A 10,515-nucleotide genomic window follows, 5' to 3' on the forward strand; every position below is an offset into this window, starting at 1 on the left:
AGAGCTAGACCCAGGGAAGGTGAATAACTCAATTTGTTATTTTAGACCTCTGCAGCCCTATGGTACAATACAAATTTAGAAAGGACATCACCTTTAAAAAGGTTTTCCAGTTTCAGAAAAGCATTGTCTGTCCCCAGGTACAATTAGGGGAAAGAATTACACTGCTATTCTAACCCTCCCTGTGCCCAGTGGTGAGCCCGCACCTCTGCTTATGGTCTGTTTGGCTGCAGTGGGGTTGATGTGACATCAACATTGCAGACAGTCTGTGGCTGCTTGTGCCATCTACACTGGCAGAGGCGCTCAATGCAGTGATTGGCTGCAGTGCTTTCGATGTGACGTCTGCACTGCAAACGACGGGTCAGCGGTGGGGACTCTGCGCTGGACCTGGGCTGTCTAAGTAAAGCCGTTTTGGTTTTTTTGCAACAATTGAGGCTTTTGTTAGAACTTTTTGAAAACCCTTTTACGCAGAATTTTTCTTTTTAGCATGGACTTCCACCACTAACAAGGTTATTCTGGTGAGGCACCAGAAGATAAAAAGCTTGACAAACCCTGATTTAATCAATGCAGGTTTGGCCACTTATGGCTTTAAATGTTAAAAATTGTGCAGAACAGATAATTTCATCTCTGTGGAAACTCCTTGCGTCTCCAAATCGTCCACGCAAACTAGAACATGTGCTGATTGTTGGCGAATTGGGATTTACTGAATATTGGACATCTTAGCTGGTTTCAATAGTAGTGTGCGAAGTGCTATAATTTTCCGGATGTCAGGATTTTCTTGGATATTTGTAGAATACCTTTCAGACTTTAAATTTCTAAAACAAAAATCAACTTTAAGGGTATGTGCACACGTCAGGATTTCTTGCAGAAATTTTTCTGACAAAAACCGGACATTTCTGCCAGAAATACGCATGCGTTTTTTTTGCATTTATTTTTCCGCGGTTTTGACGCGTTTTTGTGAGGTTTTTTGGCGGCTTTTCCCAATGCATAGGACAGCGGGAAAAACGCGGAAAATCCGCAAAATTAATGAACATGCTGCTTTTTTTACCGAGATGCGTTTTTTTCAGGGAAAAAACGCACCATGTGTACAAATCATGCAGAATGCATTCTAAATGATAGGATGCTTAATGTATGCGTTTTTAATGAGTTCTTATAGCGTTATCGCGAAAAAAAGCGAAAATACCTGAACGTGTGCACATACCCTAAAACATTCTTTATAACTAGAGTTGAGTGAATATGTTCGGAATCGGTCGATGAGTCTGAATTTACCATATTTGTACCCGATTTGTGCAGAATTTGTTTGATCGATTCCGAACATATTCGGTCATTTCTACTCCCATTGACTCAATGACGTTTGGCTGTGATCGGCGAATATTGCAAATACAATATTTTCCGCCAATCTTAATTGAAACCAAATTTTGAAAAATTTGCTCAACTCTACTTATGGCCATTTCTCTTTATTAATTCTAATTTACAAATCATGCCCTTTAACTGTGGGTGGGGAGATATCATTAAATAGGGAGCCGCTATAGATCTGTAGGTATTTCCCTCCGCTCTTGTCGAAGTGGAGTCCTCCTTTACAACCGCCCCAGCCTCTCTGCTGTTCACATTGACAGGATGCTTGTCCTATTAAGGGTTAATAGATGTAGATTAGGGATGTGTAATACAAGTCTCTAATATTCCAGCAGAAGCCCAGAAAGGGTTAACCTGCTCACCTCAAACAGGAACTCTCAGGACTTACAGCTGGATTTAGTCTTGGTCTTGATAGCGGTAACCTGGTTTATAGGTGAGCTAAATCAAAGGGTTATTCAAGGAGTCTCCGAATGTTTTTCAAGAAAGTACTGGACGTCCTGTCCTGAGATGACCCCGTGCTGCTCTTGGCGTGAGCGGTGTACAGTTCACATGAGCTGTTTTCTCAGGCTTCAGCGCTCAGTGCCACATCTTCTTCCACCAGCTGAGCCCTCTATATAGAGCTCATAAAGGTAACCTTTCACTCCGTACAACACACACACTGTTAGAGCGCACTCCACATGCTACAGTCCTGGTGTTCACATTGACGGGACGCTCCTAAATTCCTGCATGCCCATGTTACAGTGCTGGCCTGTGTGGGAGGACTGTTCACCCTCCTGTTGGGGAATTGTTCCCATGTGTAGCGATTACAAATCTCCTTTGACACCGTACAATATGCCAGTCAGAAGCATACTGGCAGAACAAGCGCCATGTGCTGGACAAATGTTCCTGTCATTACGGCTTCACGGCAGCTCCAACCTCAAGGCCACATACCGACATCCTGAGGAGACCACCACAGCTGTGACAAACTATATCCAGGGTCCGTGCAGTATACAGTCCGTGACCGCTCCCATACTGTTCCTGAGTAAGGCTGCATTCATGCCCCCATAATGTGGGGAGCTGTAGATTGATTACATTACCCAAAGGTTTTGATTGCTAATTTTATGGGGTCCCAGGACTGCACTGAACTCTGCAGATTTAGTTTCAAAAGGTAAAAATCTGCATCATCAGCCAATATGTGAGATCCACAGTGGCAGTCACTTTCAGCTGCGGTTTTTCTCTTTTCCACCATGCTGACAATCGTGTTATGCAGCAGATTTTCCGCTGAGAAAGTTTGCTGTCCACCTTATGTGCATGTCCTGTAAATCAGTGTACCCTGTCCTATGCCTGTCCAGTTATTTCAAAACTACAACTCGCATCATGCCTTGGCAGTGGGTTATCTGGGCATAATGAAAGTTGTAGTTTTTCAAGAGCTTGAGAGCCACAGGTTGATGAACACTGGCCTTTTAGTTTCATTACTTTGTCCTTTGCACTATACATAAAAAAAACTATGGTATATTGGTGGATGGCAGAAATGGACTTAAAGTAGTTGAACAATCTTAAGATAAGTGTAGTCACGCTGAGTGCACACAGCTGATTTATGACTACGTGATGTGCGGATAAATGGTCATGTGACTCCATGTATGGCATCTGCATAATTACATTCACATGCCGACTAGACTAAAACATTGTGAAGAGAAGGAAAGTCTAGTCGTCATGTAACTGCAAGTATGCAAATTGCACAGGAATTACATGGGAACAGTTAGGGTACCGTTACACAAAACGATTTACCAACGATCACGACCAGCGATACGACCTGGCCGTGATCGTAGGTAAGTCGTTGTGTGGTCGCTGGGGAGCTGTCACACAGACAGCTCTCCAGCGACCAACGATGCCGAAGTCCCCGGGTAACCAGGGTAAACATCGGGTTACTAAGCGCAGGGCCGCGCTTAGTAACCCGATGTTTACCCTGGTTACCATCGTAAATGTAAAAAAAAAAAAAAAAAAATGTACATACTCACATTCCGGTGTCCGTCAGGTCCCTCGCCGTCTGCTTCCCGCACTGACTGAGTGCCGGCCGTAAAGTGAAAGCAGAGCACAGCGGTGACGTCACCGCTGTGCTCTGCTTTTACTTGCCGGCAGTCAGTCAGTGCGGGAAGCAGACGGCCAGGGACCTGACGGACACCGGAATGTGAGTATGTACGGTTTGTTTGTTTTTTACATTTACGATGATAACCAGGGTAAACATCGGGTTACTAAGCGCAGCCCTGCGCTTAGTAACCCGATGTTTACCCTGGTTACAAGCGAACGCATCGCTGGATCGGTGTCACACACACCGATCCAGCGATGACAGCGGGAGATCCAGCGACGAAATAAAGTTACAAACGATCTGCTACGACGTACGATTCTCAGCAGGGTCCCTGATCGCTGCTGCGTGTCAGACACAGCGATATCGTATGGATATCGCTGGAACGTCACGGATCGTACCGTCATAGCGACAAAAGTGCCACTGTGAGACGGTACCCTAACTGCAGCATTTTTTTTTTCTTAATTAACTATAAGCACACCATGGCACTAACAGCCAGCTCTGCACTGATGCGCTGCTCAGCCGGCTGTCTGAGTGACTGGTTGTGCTTACAGACACCACTCTACTCTATTCATTCTCTCCAAGGTGCTGCATTTTCAGATCAATAGCAAGGCAACTTGATAAGGCTATTAACCTGGAGATTAACCCTATGTTTGCAGTTTGATGGCGTGATCAGACCTGACAGATTCCTTTTAAGGGCACAGTCAGACTGCTGTTATTCACGCAAGGATCACATCGCAATCCTCGGACTGGCCATCGGCTCTCCTGAGTGTGACAGCTGCATAGAAATGCATGCTGTCACATTCAGGTTAGTAGGGCTGCCGGCCAGTCTGGGGATTGCGATGCGATACTTGCGCGAGTAATACAGCAGTCTGACTGTGCCCTTAGAGTTAGCATCGTTTCACCGATCAGCTGTTATCGGTGTCAGCGGCTGCCGGCTGGAAGTACTCACTTGCCGAGCTGCTGTCTTCTGCTAGTGGCTGGGGCTTGGTACTGCACATCCGCCTCCTACTACAATAAGTAGTAGTGGATGTGCAGTACCCTGTGTTGGCCACTACAAGTATGAGCAACTCGGCAAGTGAGTACTTTTGGCTGCTGACACCTAGAACAGCTGATCGGGGGGTGTCGTACCCTGGCTGATTGAGGACCTTTCCTTAGGATACATTATCAATGTGAAAGTAGTAGACAACCTCTTTGTGTATGTGCACACGCTGCGGATTTGTCGCTGCAGATTTGCAGCAGTTTTCCAAGCGTTGTACAGTACCATGTAAACCTAAAAAAAAAAAAAAAAAAAATCTGCAGTGCACATGCTGCGGAAAAAATGCACAGAAACGTAGCGTTCCGCAGCATGTCAATTCTTTGTGCAGATTCCGCAGCGGTTTACACCTGCTCCGCAGGTGTAAAACCGCAGGTGAAATCCGCACAAAAACCACAAAAAAAAACCACGGCAATTCTGCAGGAAATCCACAGTGCGGATTACCTGCGGATTTACCAAAATCAGTCTGGAAAAATCTGCAGAGTAATCTGCAGCGTGTGCACATGGCCTTCAAGTTCCCGCAGTAAGTTTTTGGGGAATTTCTGGTGCTGCATAGTTTTGCTGCACAAAAAAAACAAGTGTATTACAGTTCCAGCAAAGTGGATGGGATTTATAGAGATCTCATGTCGACCGAGCTTTATTCACGCTGAGTAAGCTGACCTGCGGTGTATTGAAATCTGCAACATGTTAAAACTTAGCCAACTTGCAAGACAAATTATGTGCAGATACACAAAATCTGGAGGTAAAAAAACACATGTAATCCACACACGACTAAAGTTTTGTTAAAGCCTCATACTTGAAAGTATCAAGAATAAAGCAGCTTAATTTAAAATCTGACATACTAAAGACCCAAACCGCAGCATCAAAAACATAACGCAATAAAATAAACATCAAAAACTTCCCAAATACTCATCATGGGAACAAAGCCGAAGAATCCCTTCAATCCATGCAGTCAAATGGCAACAGTCGAGACCCTGCACATTCTCTTGTCCATTCATTTCATATGATTCCTCCTCAGGACCTTCTCTTACTTGGAACAATGTTTAGCTACTTACTTTATTAATGCGAGTTATTCCCTACAATAAAGATGTGTTCATCCCCCTCCTTTGCATTTCTGCATAGTTGTCTGTGACTGTATGTTGTCATAGGAGTGGTCAGCCAAGGAAATAGCTCGGAATCTTGTCTGAATTTCACAAGGCATGTGCATTTAATTCAATCCATGCAGGTGAGAGAGAGAGCCAGCACGGAACATGCAATGAAGGCCGATATGCTAGGCATATGCTGGGCATATGCTGGGACATCTGCTCCAAATTCCATCAGTTTAATTTTGTTTTTTGTTTAAAAAAAAATCCCTTGCGCTTCAACCAGCCTTAAAAACATCCCTTTGTGATTTTCTGTGTAGATTCCTGATCTACATGCCACCCCTTGGACATTAGTAGTATGAAAATACTTAGCAGTTCCTTTGAAGTCTTTGCTTTGTACGTCTATTGGACGTTCCTCCAGCTTGGCTACAGTGTGTCATGGAACTGTTCTTCATTAGGATCTGCTCCGGTTGGGCTGTCACTGTACGGAGTAATAGTTGCTGCTGATTTTTACTCTCCTTGTGCTTTTATTTTCACAACATTACTTTCTACTCAATCATGTTAAAGATTGCCAAGCCATAAAACCTGAAGTCATGTTTAACTTGTCCAAACCAACGGGAAAAAATATCTCTGAAGAGGATGTTAGAGGCCCCAGGCACTCAAAACAAGTATAAGATGTCTTCAGACCTCCAGCCCCATGAGGAGGCAGAGGAAGTTGCTTGCGAGCCTGACACATGGTCGCTTCTAGTGTGAGCCATTGATGTATGCGGATCTGTTTAGACAAAGTTTAATGGAACAATTTAATAAATCAAGTTACATGGCAACCGGTCAATGCACATTACACAAGTCATTATTTCAGCTGTTTTATTACGATTATAGGATATACTCTACTTTGTTACAATTTTTTTGCCTCATCAGTCTTGCGATTTTTCCTTTGTGTACAATTGTGCTCAAAAGTTTACATACTCTGGCAGAATTTTTGCTTTTTAATTGCCTTTTCCCAGAGAATATGAATAACACCAAAACTTTTTCTCCACTCATGGTTAGTGGTTGGGTGAAGCTATTTATTATCAAACTACTGTGTTTTCTCTTTTTGAATCATAATGAAAACCCAAAACATCAAAATGACCCTGATCAAAAGTTCACATATCCCATTTCTTAATACTGTGTATTGCCACTAGTGATGAGCGAATATACTCGTTACTCGAGATTTCCCGAGCACGCTCGGGTGGCCGACGAGTATTTTTTTTTTTTAGTGCTCAGAGATTGTTTTCTTCGGCGCAGCTGAATTAAATCATTCATCTGCTAGCCAGCATAAGTACATGTGGGGATTCCCTAGCAACCAGGCAACCCCGGCATGTACTTATGCTGGCTAGTAGATGTAAATCATTCAGCTGCGGTGAAGAAAACTAAATCTCCGAGCACTAAAAAATACTCGGAGGTCACCCGAGCATGCTCGGGAAATCTCGAGTAACTAGTATATTCGCTCATCACTAATTGCCACCTCTAATAGCAATGACAGCTTGAAGTCTTGTGGTAGTTGTGGATGAGGTTCTTTATTTTCTCAGATGGTATAGCTGCCCACTAGAGATGAGCGAATATACTCGTTACTTGAGATTTCCCGACCACGCTTGGGTGTCCTCCGAGTATTTGTAAGTGCTCTGAGATTTAGTTTTCCTGGCAGCAGCTGAATGATTTTCATTAGCCAGCTTGATTACATGTGGGGATTCCCTAGCAACCAGGCAACTCCCACATGTTCTTATGCTGGCTAGTAGCTGTAAATCATTCAGCTGTGGTGATGAAAACTAAATCTCCGAGCACTTACAAATACTCTGAGGACACCCGAGCATGCTCAGGAAATCTTGAGTAATGAGTATATTCGCTCATCACTACTGCCCACTGTTCTTGGCAAAAAGCCTCCAGTTCCTGTAAATTCCTGGGCTGTCTAGCATTAACTGCGCACTTGAGATCTCTCCAGAGTGGCTCAATGATATTGAGGTCAGGAGACTGAGATGGCCACTCCAGAACCTTCACTTTGTTCTGCTGTAGCCAATGACAGGTCTACTTGGCCTTGTGTTTTGCATCGTTGTCATGTTGGAACATCCAAGTACGTCCCATGCGCAGCTTCGGGGCTGATGAGTGCAAATACCTATATCTACTTGTGAACAACATATGTAGTTGTGGTGTTCTGCAATTGTGGACATAGACTTGAGGCTTACTTATGTCACTTGGTAGGAAAAGCAATTGTGGAGAACCCCTTTAAGATGATTTTACGGAACCGTATATAGCATGGTGTTCATTACCTAGCATTTTTAGTAGGTCTTCTACATGTAATGTTCTAGCTCATATCTCTTGCACAATGTTTGTAGAGAACCACTCCAGAGAATATGCCATCAAGGCTATTGATAGCTACCAAGATTTTATGTAAACATTTTCACTATCCTTTTGGTTAAAAATGAACCCCAAAACAAACACATCCTGGAAAACAGATGGGATTTACAAGGGTCTAACAGCCAAATGGGTCATCCTCCTTTGTACAACTTCAAAGGGGTTATTTTGGACTTTTATATTAATCTCCTATCCTTAGGATAGGTCATCAATAGTGATTATCGAATGTACTCTGATAAAGTGTTATCTGAGCACTCTCTGGTGCTAACTGAGTGACTTCGGCATCCTCAAATTATATGTTCGAGTCCCCGCGGCTGCATGCCTTGTGGCTCTCCTATGGTCGCAACCCATGCAGGGATTGCCTAACAAACAGGCAACCCTTGTATGTGTTGTGGCTGTCGAAGAGCCGCAAGACATGCAGCCGCAGGGACTCGAACATATTTTTCGAGCACGCCGAAGACCCTCAGCACATGAGCATGCTCGCTCATCACTATTCATCAATACCTGATTGCTGGGGGCAAACCTGCCGGATGTGCTCAATTGCAGAGCTACACAGCTTTCTCAACGATGGCTATACATCCTTCACCTATTCAAATCAATAGGGGGCATATGTATAGTACCCTGCTGCAGCTACTATGTAGATGATGGAGCTGTGTAGCTCCACTCCGCAACTGAACACATATGGCGGCCAATGGCATCGGGAACAGCTGAACAGGGGGGTGCCATGTCTCGCCTTCTACCCTCGATTGAATATTAATGACCTATCCTAAATGTCCCAGACAACTCCCTTTAATAAATAGTATAGTTTATAGCTGCCATGCAATACTACCTCATTGTTATCCCCCTAATAAGTGGACCATTTAGGGTTATTTAGCCAAAGCACAGAGATGTTTACATATACATATGCAATTTTTACATGGTGCGCGCGTTTTATGACATATTGGATTTTATCTGAATTTCAAATTGTATTTTTTGTAAATGTATATATAAAAATGACCTCTGGATTAGGGAAGTACTGGCATGTGACTATAAATTTATAATATACATATATATATATTTTTTTTTTACATTTTCATCTTCGTACTTTGTAGCATTTCATGAATGACACCTTTTAATTAAGACTAGTACTTTTTATGTATACGTGTCCTTTTATACTGTCTCACTTTTCATAATACAAGATTGCTATTTAATCTGCTTGTCAACAATGAGTCTTATTTCAGCTATGTTGTCGCGTCATAGGTTAGACTTTGCACTTCCGATTCAGTTTCATTACCATAAAACTCTGCACTGCTTTATTTAGACTCAATCCCGGAGTTATTACATATCCTGTGACCTCTGAACTGAGGCAATTCTAGTATTCCAGAGTAAATATCATTGAACTAGTAATACTCCCCCAAGTAATAAAATGAAAAACACCTGGGTATGTAATAAGCCAGAAACTACCATTGTACCGCGCCAGATAACGCTATAGAAAGTAGAGAACTGGTCCAATCAGCCGAGTCATTAATGGGTAGTGGTGCCGGAGTAGTGAAAAGTGGTCATTCATGTTAAAAAAAAATTCATGGAGCAACAGCCTCATTTTGTCTAACCCCGTCCTCCTCCCCAAACACATTAGACTAATGTCGGGCACACCCACTAAGATCAAGGGTTTTGGCCGATATTGTAATGTGAATGTGGTTTGCTGGCCAACTGTCTTTCAGGGAATAAGTTGATCGGACATGTCCGACTTCAGACTGCCGATAGTTTTGTTTTCCCAGAGAGAGGCCGCGGGCTCAGATGTCTTGTTGACAACTTTCCCATAGAGAACACAGGAGTGCTTGGCTGAAAGAGCACCTCTGTGTATGGGAGAGATGGCTGTTAGGCCGGGGTCACACTTGCGAGTGCAGTGCTAAAAACTCGCATGTGTCTCTCGCATCAATACCCGTCACTTGGACTGGAGCGTGCAGCTGCATAGAAATACATGCAGCCGCATGCTCCGATCCCGAGTGCCGGCGACTGTGCCGGGTATTGATGCAAGATACTTGCGTGAATTTCTCGCATTGCACTCGCAAGTGTGACCCTGGCCTTAGTCAAATAATCAACAACAGCATTGTACAGACAACAGTCATTCAATGAGCATGGGGACCTTCAAACTTTGCCTGTAAACCTTTATAGGACATTATTTTTCCAATGTATTTCCTAAAAAAAAAAAAAAAATGAGAAAGTTATGAGAGGATCAAAAAGGAAAACACAAAATATATTGAAAGATGGCAGATGATCAACAGATCCATCATAGAGATGATGTGGGGAAGGCCACTTACTGCACCTACATGCCAAGGTGCAGGATATCTGCTCAGATAGGCCATTGTGAGAGGATGCACTAGACAATGGAACATGATACATGCCCATTTGTGTCCATCTTACGATATGAAGAGGATCGATCCTTAAAATGGTCCCAAAAGTTGCAATGTTCTCTGCTTTCTTGGGTTATTGTTGTCTAAATCACTGCATCTTAAACTAGGGTCACACGACACGACCATATATTCTGTCATCCGAGAAAATCGGGTCGTTTATGCATATCACACTCTAATCAAACTCTGATGAGAGTTTGATCAGTG

The sequence above is a fragment of the Ranitomeya variabilis genome, chromosome 3 (assembly GCF_051348905.1).
Source record: "Ranitomeya variabilis isolate aRanVar5 chromosome 3, aRanVar5.hap1, whole genome shotgun sequence".
NCBI classification, from domain to species: Eukaryota; Metazoa; Chordata; class Amphibia; order Anura; family Dendrobatidae; genus Ranitomeya; species Ranitomeya variabilis.